Source organism: Coregonus lavaretus (assembly GCF_964263955.1).
Source record: "Coregonus lavaretus genome assembly, contig: HAP1_SCAFFOLD_544, whole genome shotgun sequence".
Taxonomy (NCBI): Eukaryota; Metazoa; Chordata; class Actinopteri; order Salmoniformes; family Salmonidae; genus Coregonus; species Coregonus lavaretus.
In genome coordinates, this window is record NW_028160932.1 from 169,228 (window position 1) to 175,227 (window position 6,000).

A 6,000-nucleotide genomic window follows, 5' to 3' on the forward strand; every position below is an offset into this window, starting at 1 on the left:
ATACTTATCACTCCTGGAGATATCATGAGTCCTCTAGCTATAAAATGAATCACACTGAGATGGAGCCTGAGAAGCTGGTTATATACACTTAGAAAAGAGGTGAAACCACTCCCCCTCCAATTCAGGAGTCCTAACTATAGAATGAAGCACATAGAAACAGACAGCAAAAAGTCATCCAATACAAACACAGATAATCAGACAGTAAAAAGGAATTTGTTACAAATTAGATGGTAAAATATAATCCAGAACAGGTCCACTCACGTAGTTCCAGGAGCTGATGATTGGCCTGATTGGCCATCGTTAATCCACTCCCAAACCCCCTCTGTATTGGTGTCATGGAAACCAAGGTAGATGTCCAGGCATCCAACCCATTCATTGATAAATTCCTATTGTTTTGTCACAAAGAAAAGATCACATAATTTTATCACATACAAACATGCTTTTGTGTCAGGGTAGGCAAACAGAGTTGAAATAGTAACAACATGTTGAAATTATCAAAAATATAATTGACTAACTCTCTCTCCTCCCTCTCACCTGTTCAGCTCTGCTGTTAATGATCACCAGGTGTGCGCCTCTCCCCAGACAGTCCTGCCTGCTCTCAGTCCAGGATTTCTTCTCAGTAGAGAGGAAGTACCAACTGGAATTGAACTTCCTCCATCCTTGGGGACAGGACCGTAGAGGTTATTTAATGACAAACCCATGATAGCGATCACATTTGTCCACATCAGGGACAAAATAGCACCTTATTCCCTATGTAGTGCCCTACTTTCGACCAGGACCCAAATGGCATGGTCATTTGGAAACAACAGAGTCCTCTGTGACTTTCAGTGGGAATAGAAGCTTGTCCCTTCTGTTCCCAAAAATATTTAGACCTAGATTCAATCAGATCAAGTGTTAAGGCGATAGCAGACAGCTGTATAGCGGATGTTTTGGTGGTGTTGGAGGTGGAACTGTGTTAGATTCATGAGTAGCTGCTCTTGCGATCAATATCACGAAGCCACACCCACCCTACTTGTGTTAGAAGTTCAGAACGAGAAAGTGTAAAGAAATAGAAATAATAATGCTCAAATGTAAAAACCATTCATGGAAATAATGAAGATTTCTATCATCCTAATCACAGTCCAGCATTCGAACTTGTAAACAAGGCTGCATGGGATCTCTTAATGCGAATCTGTGCAGCCAATGGCAACGTCTGCTTTATGTACACTGAGTGTACATTAGGAACACTTGCTCTTTCCATTATATCGACTGACCAGGTGAATCCAGGTGAAAGCTATGATCCCTTATTGATGTCACCTGTTAAATCCACTTCAATCAGTGTAGATGAAGGGGAGGAGACAGGTTAAAGAAGGATTTTTAAGCCTTGAGACAATTGAGAAGTGGATTGTGTATGTCTGCCATTCAGAGGGTGAATGGGCAAGACAAAAGATTTACAGTGAGGGAATAAAGTATTTCATCCCCTGCTGATTTTGTACGTTTGCCCACTGATAAAGAAATGATCAGTCTATAATTTTAATGGTAGGTTTATTTGAACACTGAGAGACAGAATAACAACAAAAAAATCCAGAAATGTTATAAATTGATTTGAATTTTAATGAGGGAAATAAGTATTTGACCCCTCTGCAAAACATGACTTATTACTTGGTGGCAAAACCCTTGTTGGCAATCACAGAGGTCAGACTTTTCTTGTAGTTGGCCACCAGGTTTGCACACATCTCAGGAGGGATTTTGTCCCACTCCTCTTTGCAGATCTTCTCCAAGTCATTAAGGTTTCGAGGCTGACGTTTGGCAACTCGAACCTTCAGCTCCCTCCACAGATTTTCTATGGGATTAAGGTCTGGAGACTGGCTAGGCCACTCCAGGACCTTAAGGTGCTTCTTCTTGAGCCACTCCTTTGTTGCCTTGGCCGTGTGTTTTGGGTCATTGTCATAATGGAATAACCATCCACGACCCATTTTCAATGCCCTGGCTGAGGGAAGGAGGTTCTCACCCAAGATTTGACGGTACATGGCCATGTCCATCGTCCCTTTGATGCGGTGAAGTTGTCCTGTCCCCTTAGCAGAAAAACACCCCCAAAGCATAATGTTTCCACCTCCATGTTTGACGGTGGGGATGGTGTTCTTGGGGTCATAGGCAGCATTCCTCCTCCTCCAAACACGGCGAGTTGAGTTGATGCCAAAGAGCTCCATTTTAGTCTCATCTGACCACAACACTTTCACCCAGTTCTCCTCTGAATCATTCAGATGTTCATTGGCAAACTTCAGACGGGCATGTATATGTGCTTTCTTGAGCAGGGGGACCTTGCGGGCGCTGCAGGATTTCAGTCCTTCACGACGTAGTGTGTTACCAATTGTTTTCTTGGTGACTATGGTCCCAGCTGCCTTGAGATCATTGACAAGATCCTCCCGTGTAGTTCTGGGCTGATTCTTCACCGTTCTCATGATCATTGCAACTCCACAAGGTGAGATCCTGCATGGAGCCCCAGGCCGAGGGAGATTGACAGTTATTTTGTGTTTCTTCCATTTGCGAATAATCGCACCAACTGTTGTCACCTTCTCACCAAGCTGCTTGGCGATGGTCTTGTAGCCCATTCCAGCCTTGTGTAGGTCTACAATCTTGTCCCTGACATCCTTGGAGAGCTCTTTGGTCTTGGCCATGGTGGAGAGTTTGGAATCTGATTGATTGATTGCTTCTGTGGACAGGTGTCTTTTATACAGGTAACAAACTGAGATTAGGAGCACTCCCTTTAAGAGTGTACTCCTAATCTCAGTTCGTTACCTGTATAAAAGACACCTGGGAGCCAGAACTCTTTCTGATTATGAGGGGGTCAAATAGTTATTTCCCTCATTAAAATGCTAATCAATTTATAACATTTTTGACATGCGTTTTTCTGGATTGTTTTGTTGTTATTCTGTCTCTCACTGTTCAAATAAACCTACCATTAAAATTATAGACTGATCATTTCTTTGTCAGTGGGCAAACGTACAAAATCAGCAGGGGATCAAATACTTTTTTTCATCACTGTAAGTGCCTTTGAATGAGGTATGGTAGTAGGTGCCAGGTGCACCGGTTTGAGTGTGTCAAGAACTGCAAAGCTCCTGGGTTTTTCACACTCAACAGTTTTCTGTGTGTATCAAGAATGGTCCACCACCCAAAGGACTTCCAGCCAATTTGACACAACTGTGCATTGGAGTCAACATGGCCCTGGCGAGTTGAGGCTGTTCTGAGGGGGGGTGCAACTCAATAATAGGAAGGTGTTCCTAATGTTTTGTACACTCAGTGTATAGTGGCAGGAGCTACTTGTGGATTTGACAGCTCTAACGCAGGTTCACCAAAACAACTGCTATGTGGCTGTCGGCTAAAAAAAGTCTGACCCCCACTTACTGAGAAATGAACCATCATACATTTCATCAGGAACAAAAGGTCATTCTTTATTAATCAACACAGCTCCATCCTGTTTACTTTCCAAACACTGGGAAGACACACGACAAACAAGATGCCTATTCAGCAGCCTGGTATCAACTGATAAGCGTCCACAGCCAGCTGCCTTCTCAGAATTCTGATATCAACTGATAAGCGACCAGAGCCATCTAAGTACACAAAAAAAATTGATCTTGGCTGACAGATCTACATGTTTTTGCCAACTCTTTGAATAGTGTACATCAACGGTTCTTAACGTTTTTTAGCTCGAGACCCAAATTAGAAATTGACCTCACTCCTTTTATCTAAATTGTCCTCCAATGACCCAAATTATGAAGAAATAGTGTTTAGATGTATTCTCATAACGTGCAACCCACCTCTCACATGCCCAGGGCCCACTTTGGGTCCCGACACATAAACCCTGGTCTACATCCAGAGTATTGCACAATTGATTGTCCAACTAATGAAATTATCTGATTTCTCTTGTATCCGTTACCTGTCAATTTACGTTAAAAAAATCTATTTTGTTGGATGGGCAGAGCATACGTTAAAAATAAAACGTCACTCATTTCGAGTAATCCAATGGATTATATGAAATTATATTATTATTGTTAAAGATTTTTTTTTACCCCCTTTTTCTCCCAAATTTTCGTGATATCCAATTGGTAGTTACAATCTTGACTCATCGCTGCAACTCCCTAACGGGCTCGGGTGAGGCGAAGTCGAGTCATGCGTCCTCCGAAACATGACCCGCCAAACCACGCTGCTTCTTAACCCAGAACCCAGAAGCCAGCCGCACCAAAGTGTCAGAGGAAACACAGTTAAACTGACGACTGAAGTCAGCTTGCAGGTGCCCGGCCCACAAGGAGTCGCTAGAGCGCGATGAGCCAAGGATAGCCCCCCCGGCCAAACCCTCTCCTAAACCGGACGACGCTGGGCCAATTGTAGCCGCCCTATGGGACTCCAGGTCATGGCCGGCTGTGACACAACCTGGGATCGAAATTATATTACTTTTATTGTACAGTGAGGGAAAAAAGTATTTGATCCCCTGCTGATTTTGTACGTTTGCCCACTGACAAGGAAAGTATCAGTCTATAATTTTAATGGTAGGTTTATTTGAACAGTGAGAGACAGAATAACAACAATAAAATCCAGAAAAACGCATGTCAAAAATGTCATAAAGTATTTGACCCCCTCTCAATCAGAAAGATTTCTGGCTCCCAGGTGTCTTTTATACAGGTAACGAGCTGAGATTAGGAGCACACTCTTAAAGGGAGAGCTCCTTATCTCAGCTTGTTACCTGTATAAAAGACACCTGTCCACAGAAGCAATCAATCAATCAGATTCCAAACTCTCCACCATGGCCAAGACCAAAGAGCTCTCCAAGGTTGTCAGGGACAAGATTGTAGACCTACACAAGGCTGGAATGGGCTATAAGACCATCGCCAAGCAGCTTGGTGAGAAGGTGACAACAGTTGGTGCAATTATTCGCAAATGGAAGAAACACAAAATAACTGTCAATCTCCCTCGGCCTGGGGCTCCATGCAAGATCTCACCTCGTGGAGTTGCAATGATCATGAGAACGGTGAGGAATCAGCCAAGAACTACACGGGAGGATCTTCTCAATGATCTCAAGGCAGCTGGGACCATAGTCACCAAGAAAACAATTGGTAACACACTACGCCGTGAAGGACTGAAATCCTGCAGCACCCGCAAGGTCCCCCTGCTCAAGAAAGCACATATCCAGGCCCGTCTGAAGTTTGCCAATGAACATCTAAATGATTCAGAAAAGAACTGGGTGAAAGTGTGGTGGTCAGATGAGACCAAAATCGAGCTCTTTGGCATCAACTCAACTCGCCGTGTTTGGAGGAGGAGGAGGAATGCTGCCTATGACCCCAAGAACACCATCCCCACCGTCAAACATGGAGGTGGAAACATTATGCTTTGGGGGTGTTTTTCTGCTAAGGGGACAGGACAACTTCACCGCTTCAAAGGGACGATGGACATAGCCATGTACCTTCCCTCAGCCAGGGCATTGAAAATGGGTCGTGGATGGGTATTCCAGCATGACAATGACCCAAAACACACGGCCAAGGCAACAAAGGAGTGGCTCAGGAAGAAGAACCTTAAGGTCCTGGAGTGGCCTAGCCAGTCTCCAGACCTTAATCCCATAGAAAATCTGTGGCGGGAGCTGAAGGTTCGAGTTGCCAAACGTCAGCCTCGAAACCGTAATGACTTGGAGAAGATCTGCAAAGAGGAGTGGGACAAAATCCCTCCTGAGATGTGTGCAAACCTGGTGGCCAACTACAAGAAACGTCTGACCTGTGTGATTGCCAACAAGGGTTTTGCCACCAAGTACTAAGTCATGTTTTGCAGCGGGGTCAAATACTTATTTCCCTCATTAAAATGCAAATCAATTTATAACATTTTTGACATGCGTTTTTCTGGATTTTTCTGTTGTTATACTGTCTCTCACTGTTCAAATAAACCTACCATTAAAATTATAGACTGATCATTTCTTTGTCAGTGGGCGAACGTACAAAATCAGCAGGGGATCAAATACTTTTTTCCCTCACTATA